The following is a 24362-nucleotide window of genomic DNA, read 5'->3' on the forward strand; positions in this document are numbered from 1 at the left end:
GAGTATTCCATCCCATAGACGTCATGTTCAGCATAAAGCTGAGAGATCACGAGGGCCTCTCTCTCTCTTCTCGGACTGCCGACATCTGAGGAGGACTCTGTCTGTTCTTCTGTCATCCATCCCGATCCGTGCATCCCTGAATCCAGTGCCTGAGTCCAGCTCCTGCATCCCGTCCCTGCCTGCTGCCGAGTCGAGCCTGGGACTGCCCCAGGGCCATCCCTGCAGCGTGCTGGTGACGTGTCGTCACCGGGCTGGGGGCAGTTGGGTTCGGTATTGGTGTTGTATCTGTTTGTATCTATTTGTACATATTGTATATATTTCCTTATTTCCTTATTCTTATTACTATCTTTTCTTTTGTTGTTATTGTTTCATTAAAGCTGTTTCAGTTTTCTTTTCCAAACCGTAAAGTCTCTCTCCCTTGTTCTCTCTCCCTTTCGCTTTTGGGAGGGGAGAGGGGTTGATAGGGAGCGTCTGTCATTCGTTAGTGGCCGGCCCAGCCTCAACCCGTGACACCCGGTCCGCCAGGTATTTAGCACTGGCTGTAAGTAATGCCTCAGCATGCCCCATGTGCACCCCAGGCACCACCTGCATCTCCACGCACACGTGAGGCAGAGGTAATAGCCAGCTTGCAAGGTCCTGCTGCTGGGGAGGGCATCAAACGAGCCTGTCTTTGGTGCGTGTCAGCTTAATTATTACAACCGCACCATTCATCCAAAGCTGGTGAGTGGGTAAGTCACAAGAGCCACGGCTTCCCCGGCTCGAAGGTTGGAGCCATCACATTCTACCACCTTGCAGCCAAGGTACGGCAGGGTGTTCAGATCTGTGTAATATTCCCCATTTCCAGCTGTGAGAAATCCAGAGGCGCAGCCTCTGCAACAGCAGAAAGAGGAGGCACCTCGGTAAACTGGCTTCTTCAAGGCTGCCCTGCGTTGGGGACACTTCAGAGAAACCCAGCTCGTGTTCGGTACGCTCTTCTGAGCAGTCACGAGTGAAAACCATCCCTTTCGAAAGGTATTTCCTTTCCTAGTAGGAGGGGATCTCTTTGTCAGGCTTTCTTGTGTCTTTTGCGTGATGGAGCCTGCCTTGCCCTTCTTCTTCTTCTTCTTGTCCTAGTCCACCTCTTCTCTGTTTCCTTTGTCTTCTCAAGGGCTGGGGTGGACCTTCCCTCGAGGGGCTTGACCCAGCTCCTTCTGTGAAGGCTTTTTCTGTGAATATAAGCACGTCCCTAGTGCTCCTGATCGGACAGTGTTTCCAGCTTACCGTCCGTCACAACTTTGGAAGCCCCTTTTTGGCAATATCTCGGGTGCTGCTTTTAACACGTGACTTAACAAGCGCCCAGCTTCTTTTCAGAAGAGCCTTTCTAAACAGGCCGTGGACGTGCCTCCGACACCTGCACCAGACACTGCAGCAAGACCGTTGCTGGCCTGAGCTCTGTATTCGTGTTCAAGGACAGGTCCCCACCAGCTTTTACCGCCCCTGTTTAGGGGTGGTTTCTTCAAATATCAGAGGCTTCCAGGGCTGAAGATGCAGCTTCGCAATCTCCTTTCCCAAAGCCAAAGGAGATGTGCTTGTTCTGGTCTGTCTTTGAACGGTGGCCGCGTCAATGTGCTGGCATTCCACCCGCTGGAACACAGCACACTACGGAGAAAAGCTGGACACGAGCCAGCAGTGTGCGCTCGCCGCCCAGAAAGCCAGTCACGTCCGTGGCGGCATCAAAAGCAGCGTGGCCAGCTGGTGGAGGGAGGGGATTCTCCCTCTCTACTTTGCTCTGGTGAGACTCCACCTGCAGTGCTGCGTCCAGCTCTGGAGCCCTCAGCACAGGAAAGACGTGGAGCCGCGGAGCGGGTCCAGAGGAGGCCCCAAAAATGACCGGAGGGGTGGAGCACCTCTCCTGTGAGGACAGGCTGAGAGAGTTGGGGTGGTTCAGCCTGGAGAAGAGAAGGCTCTGGGGAGACCTTACTGCAGCCTTTCAACGCTTAAAAGGTGCTTATGAGAAAGACGGAGACAAACCTTTTATCGGGGCCCGTTGCCATAGGACAAGGGGTAACGGTTTTGAACTCAAAAAGGGCAGCCTCAGACTAGATAGAAGGAAGAAATCTGTTACAGTGAGGGTGGTGAACCAGTGGCACAGGCTGCCCAGAGAGGCTGTGGGTGCCCCATGCCTGGAAACATTGGTGGTTCGGTTGGACGGGGCTCTGAGCAACGTGATGTAGTTGCAGATGCGCCTGCTCACTGCCGGGGGTTGGACTAGATGGCCTTTAACGGTCCCTTCCAACCCAAACCGTTCTATGATGCCATGATTCTTCTCTCCCCTGCTCCACTGCCAAGCCTGCACTTGGGAGGCTTCTACTCAGCTGTCAAATTTCTGTGCCCAGCCACGTCACTGCACCAGCAAGATGCTTCTTTCTACCGTTCCCTGTTGCAGCCATGATGCCACTTTTGTAGAGCCTGTCCTTGTCCGGGTTCATGTTTTGAAGATCGTCAGGGGAAAACGGCCCCTCCACTGCCCCGTCATCACTAAGCAGTACACCGGTACCCGTCCTCTTCTCACCATTTCAGCCGCTACGAACGTTTCCTTTCTAAATGTTTGTTCATAACCTTTCTCAAACCTTCCATCATTCTAGACACCCTGACGCCGTCTCCCTCTTTGAGCAGAGGCACGGAACCTTTGAAAGCACCAGCTATGCACTTTCCTAACCTCTTGATGATTTTGAAGCGTTCACAGCTGCAGGCCTGGCTCTGGTAGTGCTGTGGGAGCTCTGGTTCTAGCTCTTGATGAACTCCGACAGCAAATCGTGTAGCACTAGGCGGTGCGTGCTGTACAATACCTCCGCATCTCTGTTCTGAGCACCCCGTTAAAATGCTCAACGACGGAGGCTTTTCCCCCATTGTAAAATCTCTGTGAAATTCAGTCAATCTCACTATGGATCATAGCAGTATTCCGCCCAGTTTGGCTTTCTCCGCAGGGAAATCCTGCTTGGATTTTTGAACGCAAGCACGCCTCGCAAGCCCTTGCCTCCCCGAAACACCCCTGGCCCCAGGGAGAGTCTCCGGGGAGCCCACCTCACCCCATGACCTGGACTGGGCCTCCCCCAGACACCCCGGGCCCAGCAGCAGGCTGCAGGCAGAGGGAACAACCCTGCACAAGGGCCCCCCCAACGGAAAACGCGGGAGTTTGGCCTAGACAAAGAGTTTTCACAAATTTGCGTTAGTATTTCCTTCCAGTTTAATAACTGTTGTTCCAAGAATCACGCTCTCTCGGCATTGCCCACCAAGGGGCCGAGGGGATACCCTGGACTTCATTCACGATTGACGGAAGAGCAGGAGATGTCCAGGGAGAAGCCCCAGCACGTCCTGGTTCGTGTTGACTGGTGACTGGGAGAGAAGAAGAACAAGCAAGATCTGATGTTAGTTCTACAGCAGACCTGACCCAGGAAGGCAACTCTCCACTGTGACAGGGCACCGGAAAGTTCGGCGGGGGTTTACACCCACCAGAGGAAACAGAGGAGGAAAGGGACACAGGCAGAGGAAGAAATAAGGTGGTCCTCGTTTCGTTTCACCGTCAGGCAACTAGCTTGCCAAAGCCCATGAAGGAAATCCCGGAGCCCGCGCACAACAAACGAACCCGCGCAAACCCCACGAATGGCATCTGCTTCCACTTCAGACCCCCGAGACCTCTTTGCCTTCAAGAGCCCTGTTTTCCCAGCTCCGTCCTTCCCAAGGGGAGACAGGTACAACTTGTCCTGCCAAATCACTTTCTTTCTACACCCACCGTATTCGGACAACGTCTCAAAAGCAAATCAGCGCTATGGCACCTCGGGACTCCCAAGGAACAACGGTCCTGAAACAGATTCGATTCCTCTCTGGAGAATCAGCTTCGTGTTTTGAGTCTCCAGCTAACAGGACCTGCTTTGTGCTCTGCAGGATAAGCAAGCAACTTCTTTCCTCTAGTGCCACCTGGCCAGCAATCCCCTAGAGAAGACTTCCACTATTTCAGCGTGGCAGGCAAAGCCCAACCGTCATCCCCAACCCACCCGACCACCGAAGAATCACACCTGCAGCTGCTCATATGAGCCCGAGGGCTTTGCGCTTCGTCCCCTGGTCTGGCTCCGGCTCTTTGCCCTGGGACTGAAGAGTCGGCACGGCTGCTCCCGAGGGCTCTTGAGTGTGGGCTTCTGCTAGCCTCTCAGCGGCCCTGTGAAAAATGCAGGAGCGTGCAGGAATGACTGTTGCTCATACTGGCACAAAGGTGTTCCCCGAGTGTGGCAGTGCACTGTTGGACTTGCGAGCCATCCAAGTGTCCTGCTTCTCAGCCTTCCAGGCAATCTCTGTTGCGCCTTTGCAGCACCTTTCCTAGAAGGCAGCAAGGACTCTGGCTTGAGTTTACCTCCTCCCGCTGTGAACTCCAACTGAAGTTTGAGGCTGCACCGTCGTAACGGCAGCTGACTAGATTCTTTCTGCCTCACAGGCTGCTGTTCTGTGCCCTCTGCCTTTCCAAGTGGCTCTATCCTAGGTTGGAGGGTAACAGGAGCAGCAATGAAGCTCCTCCTTTCCACCGTGCATGTGGGAAGGAGATGGCTACAGAAAAGTGTGAAAAGAAAACTTAACTGAAACATCCTCTAGAGAGGCCTGAGTAGTTTTCTTGCTTCAGGGTCAGTAAAGAGAAAGGAAAACAGGCCTCAGTACTGGGGGAGCCTCTTTTGAGAGGTACGCTGTCTTGAAGGGGCACACATCATGCTGACCCCATCCAAGAACGGGGCGTGGGACGGCAAAGCCACGACGAAAAGGCTCGTGGTGTATTAGGTGGGGGAAAAAAGAGAACGTTTGGACTCACTTTTCCACTGTGTTTGTGAGCTGTCTCATCATTTCCATGCCAACCAAATAACGCTTTTCGGAGCTTTTCCGCTCTGCCGGCGCATAGGCCAGCTGCAGTGTGGTCTCCTCCTGCACGCTCCGTGCTGTCTCCAGACCTGATTCCAGAGCTCCGATCCTCTGCTGCAGCTGTCTGCTCCAAGAGGCGTTGATGGTGTCGACCTCTTCTATCCTGGCTTCAGCGGCTGCCTGTGTCTAAAGCAGAAGAGGCGACTTCAAGAAACAGGAAGAAAAACACACTGCCCACCCCTCTCAGAAAACCTGCTCCTTCCGCCGTCTTTAGAGGAAAGCCAGGATTAAACAGCCTACAGCGCTGTACGGACGAGGACGAGGGAAAGGCTGGCTACTGCTCACACGCACGGGTCCCACGACACGCACAGACGCCCTTTGACGCAGCCTTTTGCAGCCCCCAGCTTCCCTGCAGGAAAGCCAAACCCACAGCCCTACCAGAGAGAGCCACGTGCCCGAGACCAAGCGCCTAAAAGCCGCGACCACAGATGAGGGCAACGCCGACTGCCGACACAAATGGCACACACACTGACCTGCAAGGGCAGACTGACATACTGCTTCTCTCGCGTGTCTTCTTGCGCTCCCTGCTCACGCTGTTCTCCACGAGGCGCTGCTGTGGCATGGCCCAGCCCAGGAGTCCCCAGGTGATGTGGCAGAAGATCCACCAACTTTTTCAGCTCCTGATTGGTAGCTTTGAGCTGCAGACATCTTTGGGACTCCAGCTGCAGCTGCGCAGAGAGATCGTTCACCTGTATGGGGGGAAAAACAACCTGCCTTAGGCAGAGGGGTCCAACAGCTCTGTGAAACTCAATCAGACGTATGGGTGGAGGTCACAGCTGTAATCCACCGAGTCTGCATTGCAAGCCAGGGAAAAGGCACTTGGAGTTCTGAAAGTAAGCGCTCCTTTCGAGCCCTTGCCAAAAAGACTGCTCCAGCTCCATCCATCCCTCCTTTCCAAGAAGGCACCACGGCAAAGGCGCTCGACTGCTCCTCCAGCATCCTACAGCACCCACGCCTGGGAAGATGCTCTTTTGCATCTCATCCCATTCCCCGCATCTCATGTTGCTTCCGTCGCACTCCTGTTCCGGCCCGTTCCTTCTCACACACCCACCCCTGTGCTAATGCCGGGGACAGACAGTGGCAGGGGAAGAGACAAGAAGGTCGAGGCCTTACTTAGAGGCAGGGTGCAGCCCAAGGCAAACAGAAGGTTACTTGCCTTCCCCCAAAACACCACTACCAGGCCACTAGACACCACCCTTGTGCAGAGAGCGAGAGAAGAAAAACTCTGCAAAGAAAGCAACCAAGCCCAGAGACATCTGGGAGCGTGAGACTTGTCATATGACATCATGGCCACAACATTTGGACCGTCAGAAGAGAAGAGAGTCTTGAAAGACCACAGCCGCTTTGTTCTTCCCCACCCAGGTGCTGCTCCCCACACACTGCTTTCTCCCTCAGCCTATAAAAGAGTTCCCTGAAGAGCCGGTTGAGTTTTTGAAGGCGAGAGGGGAGCAGGCAGGGACAAGAAAGGAGCTAAAGGCACCCCCTAGTCAGGAAAACGATTGTTAATGGTGTTGGAGCTCGTCACGTCCTCAGACAAATCTGTTCTTCACTATTGGTTCCCAGAAGAACGTCTTCTCTTCTGGTGACTGAAGGAAAAGTGCAGCTTCACGCGCACTAACATGTTTACAGACGTTGTGTACCTTGGCATTAGCCTTGTCCAAGTCCTCTTGCAAGCGCGGGTTTTCTTCCTTTAGGTAGTTGCACTGCTGTGTCGAGGCTTTCAGCGAAGCTTCTGCTGTCCATTGCTTCTTGCAGGTATCAGAGAGCTCTCCTTTCAGCCGTCCCACTTGTCTCTAGGGAAGCCATGGCACAGGAGCACAAAGGAAAAGGTCAGAAGCCAACAATGTTACTTTCAGTTACTCGTTAAGACGCCGAGATCAGTTTTCTAAGTGCATCGCAAAGTGAAGGAATCTCCTCCACGGGAAGATGATGGCATCTGCACAGCTGATCATCTCTAGCCGTCCTCGGACACTGAAGGCAGCTAAAGAAGTGTCATCCCTCCATGGTGATTTCCGTCTCCTAGCACGTTCTTCTCGGAAGATGCCGAGACTGTGCCTTCGTGGGGTTTGGCTTGTTTCTTAAGAGAATGCTAAAATCTAATCGGGGACCAATGCAAGAGCTGGAGTTGGACTGCAGCCCTTTCTCCAGCCATCAGAGGCAAGGCCTCCTATAGCCGACTCCATGGATCATCCTTGACGCTATTCCGCTGCTGCTCCACAAGCGAAAACCAACGAATGCCTCAGCGTTTCTAGATACATAGGTGTCTATCAGCGTGTCCTGAGGCTTGCCAGAACCTGCCGCAATCCCAACACGACCAGGACAAAACCGAAACAAGCCCAGCCATGGACTCCTGTGCACCTACCTTCTACCTGCTGACGTTTGGAAGCGCCAGACAACCTTGGGAACTGCTCTCCTTTAAGGCACTCTTGCTCAGTGCTCACCCCACCCCTTTATCTCCTCTGATGGCCTCGCATCCTAAGGCATCACTCACCGTTCGTGCTTGGACAAACTCCCGCGCCTCTCCCAGATGCCGACGGAGGAAAAGGTTTTTACTTTTCAGCTGGGCCACTTCCTCCTGCAGCCCTTCTGCCTTCTCGATGATGTGTTCTCTCTCCTGGCCTTTCTGAAGTAGTAGAGCATGCCACTCCCTTGCTTGCCTCTGGACTTGATGTAATTCTCTTTCTTTTGCCTCTAACGCCCATGTCTTCTCCGAGAGGGCTTTTCTTAGTTCCTCCACTTCCTTTTCCAGGCTCATAGCTTCTCTTGCATCTTTGCTCAGCTGCTGAGGCAAGCTCCGGTTGGTTTCTTGCACCGGAGACATGTCCTCATGCACACTAAGCCGTCGCTCACCCACTCCCTGAAACACTCGCGCCTCAACATGTTCTGATGGCTGACGACTTCCAGGGCTCAGGTGGGAAGGGGGCGAATCCGACCCTGTCTGTTCAGAGAGAAAGAGCACAGATTGGCAGAACCTAAGAAACCGGCTCAAAACAGGGGGGATAGGGGCAGCATTTCAGAGAACCAGGACTCTCACCAGCTTGACGTCAGATTAGAAAAGAGTTTTCAACAACTCTGCATCAGACCTTATTCGAGGAAACATCTGATTTCGTGCTAGCATGTAGTGCCATCCTAAGAGGAGGACTGCAATTTAAAATCTTTGTTTTTACATACCTTCCCCCCAAAGCTTTTGCTCTCCTCGACGGCTTCTTGGTCTCCTGGCGACTTATGGAGGGCAGACTGCGAGTGTACGGCAGGCTCACCTACGTTAAAAGCACATGGTTTGGGAACCAGAGTGAGCTGATACAGCTTCCTGATGCCCAGGGTGCTTTCCGCATCCTCGTGCTTCCAGAGACAACCGGAGCACAAGCACACGCCCCAAACCCCTGAGATCCCAGCGAGCGGCCTCTCAAAACGCAGGGTCAAAATGCATCTCTCTTCCTGCTTGGGAATTGGATTCCTCCAGCACGCACGCCTTTCCCGTGGGCCAGGGAGATCGCTCCAATGATCAGAAAGGAGCCCAAAGGGAACCAGCGCCTCAAGACATCTGTTCTCCAGGGACAATGCCTGGCAGCGCCTTTTCTCCTGGCTCGTACGCAAGACCACACCGTCCTTTTCCAAGGATCCTCTCTCGAAGGCAACCCACCGGAAGGGCAGGCAACAGCCCTTTTCTCCATCACCGCCCTCACCCCAAGAGTCCTACCTGCTCTCCCCAGAGCGGGTGCAGGCTGCGTAACTCCAGCAGCTCCTGCCCGATGGCCAGCGTTGTCTTTGTCCCAGCAGCCGGTGTCATGGCCGTGCGGCCGGAGCTCATCGGCACCACAGCTCCCAGAGGGCTCGGGTGCCACCCGCGCCGTCCTGCGCCGCAGGAACCGCCAGATCCTCTTCATGGCCCGGTGGGAATGGGCTCTGCACGGCCTCGCCTCCCCTCTCCCCAGGCAGCAGGGGCAGGCAGGACTTGGCGGGCACTGCCGGGTGCTGGCTGCGAGCGGCGGAGCCGAGCCCCGAGGATCGGCAGGGCACGGGCAGCTGCCTGTGGGCTGAGCTCCACCACCAGCACCAGCTCCACCAGCGACACGAGCACCAGCACCACTTCCACCAGCTCCACCAGCAGCAACAGCACAAGCAGCACTGGCAGCACTGGCTGCACCAGCACCAGTACCTCCAGCACCAGCACAACTGGCACAGCACCAGCAGCACCAGCACGACTGGCGCAGCACCAGCAGCAACCAGCAGGTACTGTGTGTGCAGGGACTGTGCCAGCGCCCCAGGTCTAGTGGACCTGCGCGCTGACATCATAAACGGCTGCGTAACAGCATAAGGGTCAGGGGGCTGGGCGGGGCTGGCTCAGAGGCCGGCGGGGCAGAGGGCCCCGCGTGCTCAGAGCCCTTCTGCACACACGCAGCCCACGGGGCCAAGGGGAACGGCCGCTGGCGCACTGTGGCCAGGGGCACAGGCTTGCCCAAGGCCACCTCCCCAAGGCTCCCACCTCCCTGCGTGCTCTGCGCTCCCACCATCCCCCTCTCCTCTCCCAGCCCCTCCGCAGCGCTCGCCTGCGTGGGAGACGCATGGGCTCGGCAGAGCGGGCTCTCTCCGGCCAGGCTGCCTGGAAGCACAGGCGATGGTCCTGCACACCCCCCTCTGCCTTCTTGTGCTTCCTGGGATCTCGGCATCACTTTTGGGGCATCCTGCACCCCTGGCTGTGTCCCCTCCGCGTCCCTGGAGCCCTGGCTGTCGCTTTGAGGGTACCCCAAGCCCTCGGGGTCCATTTTGGGGTACCCCTACGCCTGGCTTTGCTTTCTAGTGTGCTCGTTCCCTGCGAGCGTGCCTTTCAGCGCAGCCTGCACCCCTGGGTGTGATGCTGGGTCTCCCCACGCCCCTCAATGTGCCTTTCAGCGCACCTGAAACCCCTGGGTGTGCCCTTTGGTGCACCCTGGAGCCTTCTCTTTCTTTGCTAGAGGGCTGCCCCAGGCCACCTAGGGTACGTTTTGGGCTGGGCAGTGGCCTACAAGGTGGAGTGAGGGCATGTGAGCACCCAGGATGGGAACCGTGGAGGAGATTTGAGCATGCCTGGCAGGAAAGAATGGACTGTGAGCCTCCCGGGAGGAGAAGGGAGGGCACCGGACCACCATGGGTGGGACAGAAGGGGACGTGCGCATGGACGAAGGAGAAAGGGGGAGCTCAGAGCCTGCAGGCAGGGTCAGAGAGGAGACGTGAACGGACATCGTGGGCAATGGCGAGAATCTGAGTGCTCCCAGAGGGGAAGGAAGTGCCCGGCTGTGCCCTCGGAGGGGAACCGAGGCTTTCTGAGTGCTGGCAGGGCCACCGAGTCTGTGTCATCATATTCAAAGCGGCCACCAAGCTTGTATCATCATGTTCAAAGCTGGAAGCGCTCTTAGCGTCACCGATGCTGAAAGCGTTGTCAATTCCAATCACAGCCAGACCGAGTTTGGGGAGCTCCCCCAGAAACCAAGAGTCCTGCCAAGCTTGACCGCCAGGTGCTGTGCTCAACACTTTCATGCACACCCGGCGTCCTGGTTTGGGCTAAAGCAGAACCGATCCTGTTTTAGTGCTTTAACTTTTCATTTAAGTCTCCTCTAACTAACGGCACTTTCTGAAACAGCAGCCTGTTTTTCCAGGCAGGGACTGCTCCCAGCAGTGCTAAGGCCTGAGGTTTACAGTCAGTCCCAAGGAATGGGATGCAGAGAGGCCCTTGCTTATCCTTGTTCTTAGAGCGACCAAGGTCGCTGCTAAACCTTGGACTCCGTGTTGGGGTGCCGGGAGTGAAAAGGGTCGCAAGCACGTAAAAGGTGGCCCCTGCAGGGAGGAGCGGACTGGACAGGTGACCCAAAGCTGAGCAACAGAGTATTCCATCCCATAGACGTCATGTTCAGCATAAAGCTGAGAGATCACGAGGGCCTCTCTCTCTCTTCTCGGACTGCCGACATCTGAGGAGGACTCTGTCTGTTCTTCTGTCATCCATCCCGATCCGTGCATCCCTGAATCCAGTGCCTGAGTCCAGCTCCTGCATCCCGTCCCTGCCTGCTGCCGAGTCGAGCCTGGGACTGCCCCAGGGCCATCCCTGCAGCGTGCTGGTGACGTGTCGTCACCGGGCTGGGGGCAGTTGGGTTCGGTATTGGTGTTGTATCTGTTTGTATCTATTTGTACATATTGTATATATTTCCTTATTTCCTTATTCTTATTACTATCTTTTCTTTTGTTGTTATTGTTTCATTAAAGCTGTTTCAGTTTTCTTTTCCAAACCGTAAAGTCTCTCTCCCTTGTTCTCTCTCCCTTTCGCTTTTGGGAGGGGAGAGGGGTTGATAGGGAGCGTCTGTCATTCGTTAGTGGCCGGCCCAGCCTCAACCCGTGACACCCGGTCCGCCAGGTATTTAGCACTGGCTGTAAGTAATGCCTCAGCATGCCCCACGTGCACCCCAGGCACCACCTGCATCTCCACGCACACGTGAGGCAGAGGTAATAGCCAGCTTGCAAGGTCCTGCTGCTGGGGAGGGCATCAAACGAGCCTGTCTTTGGTGCGTGTCAGCTTAATTATTACAACCGCACCATTCATCCAAAGCTGATGAGTGGGTAAGTCACAAGAGCCACGGCTTCCCCGGCTCGAAGGTTGGAGCCATCACATTCTACCACCTTGCAGCCAAGGTACGGCAGGGTGTTCAGATCTGTGTAATATTCCCCATTGCCAGCTGTGAGAAATCCAGAGGCGCAGCCTCTGCAACAGCAGAAAGAGGAGGCACCTCGGTAAACTGGCTTCTTCAAGGCTGCCCTGCGTTGGGGACACTTCAGAGAAACCCAGCTCGTGTTCGGTACGCTCTTCTGAGCAGTCACGAGTGAAAACCATCCCTTTCGAAAGGTATTTCCTTTCCTAGTAGGAGGGGACCTCTTTGTCAGGCTTTCTTGTCTCTTTTGCGTGATGGAGCCTGCCTTGCCCTTCTTCTTCTTCTTCTTGTCCTAGTCCACCTCTTCTCTGTTTCCTTTGTCTTCTCAAGGGCTGGGGTGGACCTTCCCTCGAGGGGCTTGACCCAGCTCCTTCTGTGAAGGCTTTTTCTGTGAATATAAGCACGTCCCTAGTGCTCCTGATCGGACAGTGTTTCCAGCTTACCGTCCGTCACAACTTTGGAAGCCCCTTTTTGGCAATATCTCGGGTGCTGCTTTTAACACGTGACTTAACAAGCGCCCAGCTTCTTTTCAGAAGAGCCTTTCTAAACAGGCCGTGGACGTGCCTCCGACACCTGCACCAGACACTGCAGCAAGACCGTTGCTGGCCTGAGCTCTGTATTCGTGTTCAAGGACAGGTCCCCACCAGCTTTTACCGCCCCTGTTTAGGGGTGGTTTCTTCAAATATCAGAGGCTTCCAGGGCTGAAGATGCAGCTTCGCAATCTCCTTTCCCAAAGCCAAAGGAGATGTGCTTGTTCTGGTCTGTCTTTGAACGGTGGCCGCGTCAATGTGCTGGCATTCCACCCGCTGGAACACAGCACACTACGGAGAAAAGCTGGACACGAGCCGGCAGTGTGCGCTCGCCGCCCAGAAAGCCAGTCACGTCCGTGGCGGCATCAAAAGCAGCGTGGCCAGCTGGTGGAGGGAGGGGATTCTCCCTCTCTACTTTGCTCTGGTGAGACTCCACCTGCAGTGCTGCGTCCAGCTCTGGAGCCCTCAGCACAGGAAAGACGTGGAGCCGCGGAGCGGGTCCAGAGGAGGCCCCAAAAATGACCGGAGGGGTGGAGCACCTCTCCTGTGAGGACAGGCTGAGAGAGTTGGGGTGGTTCAGCCTGGAGAAGAGAAGGCTCTGGGGAGACCTTACTGTAGCCTTTCAACGCTTAAAAGGTGCTTATGAGAAAGACGGAGACAAACCTTTTATCGGGGCCCGTTGCCATAGGACAAGGGGTAACGGTTTTGAACTCAAAAAGGGCAGCCTCAGACTAGATAGAAGGAAGAAATCTGTTACAGTGAGGGTGGTGAACCAGTGGCACAGGCTGCCCAGAGAGGCTGTGGGTGCCCCATGCCTGGAAACATTGGTGGTTCGGTTGGACGGGGCTCTGAGCAACGTGATGTAGTTGCAGATGCGCCTGCTCACTGCCGGGGGTTGGACTAGATGGCCTTTAACGGTCCCTTCCAACCCAAACCGTTCTATGATGCCATGATTCTTCTCTCCCCTGCTCCACTGCCAAGCCTGCACTTGGGAGGCTTCTACTCAGCTGTCAAATTTCTGTGCCCAGCCACGTCACTGCACCAGCAAGATGCTTCTTTCTTCCGTTCCCTGTTGCAGCCATGATGCCACTTTTGTAGAGCCTGTCCTTGTCCGGGTTCATGTTTTGAAGATCGTCAGGGGAAAACGGCCCCTCCACTGCCCCGTCATCACTAAGCAGTACACCGGTACCCGTCCTCTTCTCACCAATTCAGCCGCTACGAACGTTTCCTTTCTAAATGTTTGTTCATAACCTTTCTCAAACCTTCCATCATTCTAGACACCCTGACGCCGTCTCCCTCTTTGAGCAGAGGCACGGAACCTTTGAAAGCACCGGCTATGCACTTTTCTAACCTCTTGATGAGTTTGAAGCGTTCACAGCTGCAGGCCTGGCTCTGGTAGTGCTGTGGGAGCTCTGGTTCTAGCTCTTGATGAACTCCGACAGCAAATCGTGTAGCACTAGGCGGTGCGTGCTGTACAATACCTCCGCATCTCTGTTCTGAGCACCCCGTTAAAATGCTCAACGACGGAGGCTTTTCCCCCATTGTAAAATCTCTGTGAAACTCAGTCAATCTCACTATGGATCATAGCAGTATTCCGCCCAGTTTGGCTTTCTCCGCAGGGAAATCCTGCTTGGATTTTTGAAAGCAAGCACGCCTCGCAAGCCCTTGCCTCCCCGAAACACCCCTGGCCCCAGGGAGAGTCTCCGGGGAGCCCACCTCACCCCATGACCTGGACTGGGCCTCCCCCAGACACCCCGGGCCCAGCAGCAGGCTGCAGGCAGAGGGAACAACCCTGCACAAGGGCCCCCCCAACGGAAAACGCGGGAGTTTGGCCTAGACAAAGAGTTTTCACAAATTTGCGTTAGTATTTCCTTCCAGTTTAATAACTGTTGTTCCAAGAATCACGCTCTCTCGGCATTGCCCACCAAGGGGCCGAGGGGATACCCTGGACTTCATTCACGATTGACGGAAGAGCAGGAGATGTCCAGGGAGAAGCCCCAGCACGTCCTGGTTCGTGTTGACTGGTGACTGGGAGAGAAGAAGAACAAGCAAGATCTGATGTTAGTTCTACAGCAGACCTGACCCAGGAAGGCAACTCTCCACTGTGACAGGGCACCGGAAAGTTCGGCGGGGGTTTACACCCACCAGAGGAAACAGAGGAGGAAAGGGACACAGGCAGAGGAAGAAATAAGGTGGTCCTCGTTTCGTTTCACCGTCAGGCAACTAGCTTGCCAAAGCCCATGAAGGAAATCCCGGAGCCCGCGCACAACAAACGAACCCGCGCAAACCCCACGAATGGCATCTGCTTCCACTTCAGACCCCCGAGACCTCTTTGCCTTCAAGAGCCCTGTTTTCCCAGCTCCGTCCTTCCCAAGGGGAGACAGGTAGAACTTGTCCTGCCAAATCACTTTCTTTCTACACCCACCGTATTCGGACAACGTCTCAAAAGCAAATCAGCGCTATGGCACCTCGGGACTCCCAAGGAACAACGGTCCTGAAACAGATTCGATTCCTCTCTGGAGAATCAGCTTCGTGTTTTGAGTCTCCAGCTAACAGGACCTGCTTTGTGCTCTGCAGGATAAGCAAGCAACTTCTTTCCTCTAGTGCCACCTGGCCAGCAATCCCCTAGAGAAGACTTCCACTATTTCAGCGTGGCAGGCAAAGCCCAACCGTCATCCCCAACCCACCCGACCACCGAAGAATCACACCTGCAGCTGCTCATATGAGCCCGAGGGCTTTGCACTTCGTCCCCTGGTCTGGCTCCGGCTCTTTGCCCTGGGACTGAAGAGTCGGCACGGCTGCTCCCGAGGGCTCTTGAGTGTGGGCTTCTGCTAGCCTCTCGGCGGCCCTGTGAAAAATGCAGGAGCGTGCAGGAATGACTGTTGCTCATACTGGCACAAAGGTGTTCCCCGAGTGTGGCAGTGCACTGTTGGACTTGCGAGCCATCCAAGTGTCCTGCTTCTCAGCCTTCCAGGCAATCTCTGTTGCGCCTTTGCAGCACCTTTCCTAGAAGGCAGCAAGGACTCTGGCTTGAGTTTACCTCCTCCCGCTGTGAACTCCAACTGAAGTTTGAGGCTGCACCGTCGTAACGGCAGCTGACTAGATTCTTTCTGCCTCACAGGCTGCTCTTCTGTGCCCTCTGCCTTTCCAAGTGGCTCTATCCTAGGTTGGAGGGTAGCAGGAGCAGCAATGAAGCTCCTCCTTTCCACCGTGCATGTGGGAAGGAGATGGCTACAGAAAAGTGTGAAAAGAAAACTTAACTGAAACATCCTCTAGAGAGGCCTGAGTAGTTTTCTTGCTTCAGGGTCAGTAAAGAGAAAGGAAAACAGGCCTCAGTGCTGGGGGAGCCTCTTTTGAGAGGTACGCTGTCTTGAAGGGGCACACATCATGCTGACCCCATCCAAGAACGGGGCGTGGGACGGCAAAGCCACGACGAAAAGGCTCGTGGTGTATTAGGTGGGGGAAAAAAGAGAACGTTTGGACTCACTTTTCCACTGTGTTTGTGAGCTGTCTCATCATTTCCATGCCAACCAAATAACGCTTTTCGGAGCTTTTCCGCTCTGCCGGCGCATAGGCCAGCTGCAGTGTGGTCTCCTCCTGCACGCTCCGTGCTGTCTCCAGACCTGATTTCAGAGCTCCGATCCTCTGCTCCAGCTGTCTGCTCCAAGAGGCGTTGATGGTGTCGACCTCTTCTATCCTGGCTTCAGCGGCTGCCTGTGTCTGAAGCAGAAGAGGCGACTTCAAGAAACAGGAAGAAAAACACTCCCCACCCCTCTCAGAAAACCTGCTCCTTCCGCCGTCTTTAGAGGAAAGCCAGGATTAAACAGCCTACAGCGCTGTACGGACGAGGACGAGGGAAAGGCTGGCTACTGCTCACACGCACGGGTCCCACGACACACACAGACGCCCTTTGACGCAGCCTTTTGCAGCCCCCAGCTTCCCTGCAGGAAAGCCAAACCCACAGCCCTACCAGAGAGAGCCACGTGCCCGAGACCAAGCGCCTAAAAGCCGCGACCACAGATGAGGGCAACGCCGACTGCCGACACAAATGGCACACACACTGACCTGCAAGGGCAGACTGACATACTGCTTCTCTCGCGTGTCTTCTTGCGCTCCCTGCTCACGCTGTTCTCCACGAGGCGCTGCTGTGGCATGGCCCAGCCCAGGAGTCCCCAGGTGATGTGGCAGAAGATCCACCAACTTTTTCAGCTCCTGATTGGTAGCTTTGAGCTGCAGACATCTTTGGGACTCCAGCTGCAGCTGCGCAGAGAGATCGTTCACCTGTATGGGGGGAAAAACAACCTGCCTTAGGCAGAGGGGTCCAACAGCTCTGTGAAACTCAATCAGACGTATGGGTGGAGGTCACAGCTGTAATCCACCGAGTCTGCATTGCAACCCAGGGAAAAGGCACTTGGAGTTCTGAAAGTAAGCGCTCCTTTCGAGCCCTTGCCAAAAAGACTGCTCCAGCTCCATCCATCCCTCCTTTCCAAGAAGGCACCACGGCAAAGGCGCTCGACTGCTTCTCCAGCATCCTACAGCACCCACGCCTGGGAAGATGCTCTTTTGCATCTCATCCCATTCCCCGCATCTCATGTTGCTTCCGTCGCACTCCTGTTCCGGCCCGTTCCTTCTCACACACCCACCCCTGTGCTAATGCCGGGGACAGACAGTGGCAGGGGAAGAGACAAGAAGGTCGAGGCCTTACTTAGAGGCAGGGTGCAGCCCAAGGCAAACAGAAGGTTACTTGCCTTCCCCCAAAACACCACTACCAGGCCACTAGACACCACCCTTGTGCAGAGAGCGAGAGAAGAAAAACTCTGCAAAGAAAGCAACCAAGCCCAGAGACATCTGGGAGCGTGAGACTTGTCATATGACATCATGGCCACAACATTTGGACCGTCAGAAGAGAAGAGAGTCTTGAAAGACCACAGCCGCTTTGTTCTTCCCCACCCAGGTGCTGCTCCCCACACACTGCTTTCTCCCTCAGCCTCAAAACGAGCTCCCTGAAGAGCCGGCTGGGTTTTTGAAGGCGAGAGGGGAGCAGGCAGGGACAAGAAAGGAGCTAAAGGCACCCCCTAGTCAGGAAAACGATTGTTAATGATGTTGGAGCACGTCACGTCCTCAGACAAATCTGTTCTTCACTATTGGTTCCCAGAAGAACATCTTCTCTTCTGGTGACTGAAGGAAAAGTGCAGCTTCACGCGCACTAACATGTTTACAGACGTTGTGTACCTTGGCGTTAGCCTTATCCAAGTCCTCTCGCAAGCGTGAGTTTTCTTCCTTCAGGCAGTTGCACTGCTGTGTCGAGGCTTTCATCGAAGTTTCTGCTGTCCAGTACTTCTTGCAGGTATCAAAGAGCTCTCCTTGCAGCCGTCCCACTTGTCTCTAGGGAAGCCATGGCACAGGAGCACAAAGGAAAAGGTCAGAAGCCAACACCTGCAATGTTACTTTCAGTTACTCGTTAAGACGCCGAGATCAGTTTTCTAAGTGCATCGCAAAGTGAAGGGATCTCCTCCACGGGAAGATGATGGCATCTGCACAGCTGATCATCTCTAGCCGTCCTCGGACACTGAAGGCAGCTAAAGAAGTGTCATCCCTCCATGGTGATTTCCGTCTCCTAGCACGTTCTTCTCGGAAGATGCCGAGACTGTGCCTTCGTGGGGTTTGGCTTGTTTCTTAAGAGAATGCTAAAATCTAATCGGGGACCAATGCAAGAGCTGGAGTTGGACTGCAGCCCTTTCTCCAGCCATCAGAGGCAAGGCCTCCTATAGCCGACTCCATGGATCATCCTTGACGCTATTCTGCTGCTGCTCCACAAGCGAAAACCAACGAATGCCTCAGCGTTTCTAGATACATAGGTGTCTATCAGCGTGTCCTGAGGCTTGCCAGAACCTGCCGCAATCCCAACACGACCAGGACAAAACCGAAACAAGCCCAGCCATGGACTCCTGTGCACCTACCTTCTACCTGCTGACGTTTGGAAGCGCCAGACAACCTTGGGAACTGCTGTCCTTTAAGGCACTCTTGCTCAGTGCTCACCCCACCCCTTTATCTCCTCTGATGGCCTCGCATCCTAAGGCATCACTCACCGTTATTGCTTGGGCGAATTCCCGCACCTCTCCCAGATGCCGACGGAGGAAAAGGTTTTTACTTTTCAGCTGGACCACTTCCTCCTGCAGCCCTTCTGCCTTCTCGATGATGTGTTCTCTCTCCTGGCCTTTCTGAAGTAGTAGAGCATGCCACTCCCTTGCTTGCCTCTGGACTCGATGTAATTCTCTTTCTTTTGCCTCTAACGCCCATGTCTTCTCCGAGAGGGCTTTTCTCAGTTCCTCCACTTCCTTTTCCAGGCTCATAGCTTCTCTTGAGTCTTTGCTCAGCTGCTGAGGCAAGCTCCGGTTGGTTTCTTGCACCGGAGACATGTCCTCATGCACACTAAGCCGTCGCTCACCCACTCCCTGAAACACTCGAGCCTCAACACGTTCTGATGGCTGACGACTTCCAGGGCTCAGGTGGGAAGGGGGCGAATCCGACCCTGTCTGTTCAGAGAGAAAGAGCACAGATTGGCAGAACTTAAGAAACCGGCTCAAAACAGGGGGGATAGGGGCAGCATTTCAGAGAACCAGGACTCTCACCAGCTTGACGCCAGATTAGAAAAGAGTTTTCAACAACTCTGCATCAGACCTTATTCGAGGAAACATCTGATTTTGCGCTAGCATGTAGTGCCATCCTAAGAGGAGGACTGCAATTTAAAATCTTTGTTTTTACATACCTTCCCCCCAAAGCTTTTGCTCTCCTCGATGGCTTCTTGGTCTCCTGGCGACTTACGGAGGGCAGACTGCGAGTGTACGGCAGGCTCACCTACGTTAAAAGCACATGGTTTGGGAACCAGAGTGAGCTGATACAGCTTCCTGATGCCCAGGGTGCTTTCAGCATCCTCGTGCTTCCAGAGACAACCGGAGCACAAGCACACGCCCCAAACCCCTGAGATCCCAGCGAGCGACCTCTCAAAACGCAGGGTCAAAATGCATCTCTCTTCCTGCTTGGGAATTGGATTCCTCCAGCACGCACGCCTTTCCCGTGGGCCAGGGAGATCGCTCCAATGATCAGAAAGGAGCCCAAAGGGAACCAGCGCCTCGAAACATCTGTTCTCCAGGGACAATGCCTGGCAGTGCCTTTTCTCCTGGCTCATACGCAAGACCACACCGTCCTTTTCCAAGGATCCTCTCTCGAAGGCAACGCACCGGAAGGGCGGGCAACAGCCCTTTTCCCCATCACCGCCCTCACCCCGAGAGTCCTACCTGCTCTCCCCAGAGCGGGTGCAGGCTGCGTAACTCCAGCAGCTCCTGCCCGATGGCCAGCGTCGTCCTTGTCCCAGCAGCCGGTGTCACACTTCTGCACCAGCTGCAAGAGGGCCCAGTCGATGGTGGCGGCCGCAGGCTGCAGCTGGCCCAGGCCGTGCGGCCGGAGCTCATCGGCACCACAGCTCCCAGAGGGCTCGGGCGCCACCCGCGCCATCCTGCGCCACAGGAACCGCCAGATCCTCTTCATGGCCCGGTGGGAATGGGCTCTACACGGCCTCGCCTCCCCTCTCCCCGGGCAGCAGGGGCAGGCAGGACTTGGCGGGCACTGCCGGGTGCTGGCTGCGAGCGGTGGAGCCGAGCCCCAAGGATCGGCAGGGCACGGGCAGCTGCCTGCGGGCTGAGCTCCACCACCAGCACCAGCTCCACCAGCGACACGAGCACCAGCACCACTTCCACTAGCTCCACCAGCAGCAACAGCACAAGCAGCACTGGCAGCACCGGCTGCACCAGCACCAGCACCACCAGCACCAGCACCACTGGCACAGCACCAGCAGCACCAGCACGACTGGCGCAGCACCAGCAGCACCAGCAGGTACTGTGTGTGCAGGGACTGTGCCAGCGCCCCAGGTCTAGTGGACCTGCGCGCTGACGTCATAAACGGCTGCGTAACAGCATAAGGGTCGGGGGGCTGGGCGGGGCTGGCTCAGAGGCCGGCGGGGCAGAGGGCCCCGCGTGCTCAGAGCCTTTCTGCACACACGCAGCCCACGGGGCCAAGGGGAACGGCCGGGACCTGTGCGCTGACGTCATAAACGGCTGCGTAACAGCATAAGGCTCTGGGAGCTGGGCGGGGCTGGCTCAGAGGCCGGCGGGGCAGAGGGGCCCGTGTGCTCAGAGCCCTTCTGCACACACGCAGCCCACGGGGCCAAGGGGAACTGCCGCTGGCACACTGTGGCCAGGGGCACAGGCTTGCCCAAGGCCACCTCCCCAAGGCTCCCACCTCCCTGCGTGCTCTGCGCTCCCACCGTCCCCCTCTCCTCTCCCAGCCCCTCCGCAGCGCTCGCCTGCGTGGGAGACGCATGGGCTCGGCAGAGCGGGCTCTCTCCGGCCAGGCTGCCTGGAAGCACAGGCGACGGTCCTGCACACCCCCCTCTGCCTTCTTGTGCTTCCTGGGATCTCGGCATCACTTTTGGGGCATCCTGCACCCCTGGCTGTGTCCCCTCCGCGTCCCTGGAGCCCTGGCTGTGGCTTTGAGGGCACCCCAAGCCCTCGGGGTCCATTTTGGGGTACCCCTACGCCTGGCTTTGCTTTCTAGTGTGCTCGTTCCCCGCGAGCGTGCCTTTCTGCGCAGCCTGCACCCCTGGGTGTGATGCTGGGTCTCCCCACGCCCCTCAATGTGCCTTTCAGCGCACCTGAAACCCCTGGGTGTGCCCTTTGGTGCACCCTGGAGCCTTCTCTTTCTTTGCTAGAGGGCTGCCCCAGGCCACCTAGGGTACGTTTTGGGCTGGGCAGTGGCCTACAAGGTGGAGTGAGGGCATTTGAGCACCCAGGATGGGAACCGAGGAGGAGATTTGAGCATGCCTGGCAGGAAAGAATGGACTGTGAGCCTCCCGGGAGGAGAAGGGAGGGCACCGGACCACCATGGGTGGGACAGAAGGGGACGTGCGCATGGACGAAGGAGAAAGGGGGAGCTCAGAGCCTGCAGGCAGGGTCGGAGAGGAGACGTGAACGGACATCGTGGGCAATGGCGAGAATCTGAGTGCTCCCAGAGGGGAAGGAAGTGCCCGGCTGTGCCCTCGGAGGGGAACCGAGGCTTTCTGAGTGCTGGCAGGGCCACCGAGTCTGTGTCATCATATTCAAAGCGGCCACCAAGCTTGTATCATCATGTTCAAAGCTGGAAGCGCTCTTAGCGTCACCGATGCTGAAAGCGTTGTCAATTCCAATCACAGCCAGACCGAGTTTGGGGAGCTCCCCCAGAAACCAAGAGTCCTGCCAAGCTTGACCGCCAGGTGCTGTGCTCAACACTTTCATGCACACCCGGCGTCCTGGTTTGGGCTAAAGCAGAACCGATCCTGTTTTAGTGCTTTAACTTTTCATTTAAGTCTCCTCTAACTAACGGCACTTTCTGAAACAGCAGCCTGTTTTTCCAGGCAGGGACTGCTCCCAGCAGTGCTAAGGCCTGAGGTTTACAGTCAGTCCCAAGGAATGGGATGCAGAGAGGCCCTTGCTTATCCTTGTTCTTAGAGCGACCAAGGTCGCTGCTAAACCTTGGACTCCGTGTTGGGGTGCCGGGAGTGAAAAGGGTCGCAAGCACGTAAAAGGTGGCCCCTGCAGGGAGGAGCGGACTGGACAGGTGACCCAAAGCTGAGCAACAGAGTATTCCATCCCATAGACGTCATGTTCAGCATAAAGCTGAGAGATCACGAGGGCCTCTCTCTCTCTTCTCGGACTGCCGACATCTGAGGAGGACTCTGTCTGTTCTTCTGTCATCCATCCCGATCCGTGCATCCCTGAATCCAGTGCCTGAGTCCAGCTCCTGCATCCCGTCCCTGCCTGCTGCCGAGTCGAGCCTGGGACTGCCCCAGGGCCATCCCTGCAGCGTGCTGGTGACGTGTCGTCACCGGGCTGGGGGCAGTTGGGTTCGGTATTGGTGTTGTATCTGTTTGTATCTATTTGTACATATTGTATATATTTCCTTATTTCCTTATTCTTATTACTATCTTTTCTTTTGTTGTTATTGTTTCATTAAAGCTGTTTCAGTTTTCTTTTCCAAACCGTAAAGTCTCTCTCCCTTGTTCTCTCTCCCTTTCGCTTTTGGGAGGGGAGAGGGGTTGATAGGGAGCGTCTGTCATTCGTTAGTGGCCGGCCCAGCCTCAACCCGTGACACCCGGTCCGCCAGGTATTTAGCACTGGCTGTAAGTAATGCCTCAGCATGCCCCACGTGCACCCCAGGCACCACCTGCATCTCCACGCACACGTGAGGCAGAGGTAATAGCCAGCTTGCAAGGTCCTGCTGCTGGGGAGGGCATCAAACGAGCCTGTCTTTGGTGCGTGTCAGCTTAATTATTACAACCGCACCATTCATCCAAAGCTGATGAGTGGGTAAGTCACAAGAGCCACGGCTTCCCCGGCTCGAAGGTTGGAGCCATCACATTCTACCACCTTGCAGCCAAGGTACGGCAGGGTGTTCAGATCTGTGTAATATTCCCCATTGCCAGCTGTGAGAAATCCAGAGGCGCAGCCTCTGCAACAGCAGAAAGAGGAGGCACCTCGGTAAACTGGCTTCTTCAAGGCTGCCCTGCGTTGGGGACACTTCAGAGAAACCCAGCTCGTGTTCGGTACGCTCTTCTGAGCAGTCACGAGTGAAAACCATCCCTTTCGAAAGGTATTTCCTTTCCTAGTAGGAGGGGACCTCTTTGTCAGGCTTTCTTGTCTCTTTTGCGTGATGGAGCCTGCCTTGCCCTTCTTCTTCTTCTTCTTGTCCTAGTCCACCTCTTCTCTGTTTCCTTTGTCTTCTCAAGGGCTGGGGTGGACCTTCCCTCGAGGGGCTTGACCCAGCTCCTTCTGTGAAGGCTTTTTCTGTGAATATAAGCACGTCCCTAGTGCTCCTGATCGGACAGTGTTTCCAGCTTACCGTCCGTCACAACTTTGGAAGCCCCTTTTTGGCAATATCTCGGGTGCTGCTTTTAACACGTGACTTAACAAGCGCCCAGCTTCTTTTCAGAAGAGCCTTTCTAAACAGGCCGTGGACGTGCCTCCGACACCTGCACCAGACACTGCAGCAAGACCGTTGCTGGCCTGAGCTCTGTATTCGTGTTCAAGGACAGGTCCCCACCAGCTTTTACAGCCCCTGTTTAGGGGTGGTTTCTTCAAATATCAGAGGCTTCCAGGGCTGAAGATGCAGCTTCGCAATCTCCTTTCCCAAAGCCAAAGGAGATGTGCTTGTTCTGGTCTGTCTTTGAACGGTGGCCGCGTCAATGTGCTGGCATTCCACCCGCTGGAACACAGCACACTACGGAGAAAAGCTGGACACGAGCCGGCAGTGTGCGCTCGCCGCCCAGAAAGCCAGTCACGTCCGTGGCGGCATCAAAAGCAGCGTGGCCAGCTGGTGGAGGGAGGGGATTCTCCCTCTCTACTTTGCTCTGGTGAGACTCCACCTGCAGTGCTGCGTCCAGCTCTGGAGCCCTCAGCACAGGAAAGACGTGGAGCCGCGGAGCGGGTCCAGAGGAGGCCCCAAAAATGACCGGAGGGGTGGAGCACCTCTCCTGTGAGGACAGGCTGAGAGAGTTGGGGTGGTTCAGCCTGGAGAAGAGAAGGCTCTGGGGAGACCTTACTGTAGCCTTTCAACGCTTAAAAGGTGCTTATGAGAAAGACGGAGACAAACCTTTTATCGGGGCCCGTTGCCATAGGACAAGGGGTAACGGTTTTGAACTCAAAAAGGGCAGCCTCAGACTAGATAGAAGGAAGAAATCTGTTACAGTGAGGGTGGTGAACCAGTGGCACAGGCTGCCCAGAGAGGCTGTGGGTGCCCCATGCCTGGAAACATTGGTGGTTCGGTTGGACGGGGCTCTGAGCAACGTGATGTAGTTGCAGATGCGCCTGCTCACTGCCGGGGGTTGGACTAGATGGCCTTTAACGGTCCCTTCCAACCCAAACCGTTCTATGATGCCATGATTCTTCTCTCCCCTGCTCCACTGCCAAGCCTGCACTTGGGAGGCTTCTACTCAGCTGTCAAATTTCTGTGCCCAGCCACGTCACTGCACCAGCAAGATGCTTCTTTCTTCCGTTCCCTGTTGCAGCCATGATGCCACTTTTGTAGAGCCTGTCCTTGTCCGGGTTCATGTTTTGAAGATCGTCAGGGGAAAACGGCCCCTCCACTGCCCCGTCATCACTAAGCAGTACACCGGTACCCGTCC

The sequence above is a fragment of the Leptosomus discolor genome, chromosome 2 (assembly GCF_034619465.1).
Source record: "Leptosomus discolor isolate bLepDis1 chromosome 2, bLepDis1.hap2, whole genome shotgun sequence".
Classification (NCBI taxonomy): Eukaryota; Metazoa; Chordata; class Aves; order Leptosomiformes; family Leptosomidae; genus Leptosomus; species Leptosomus discolor.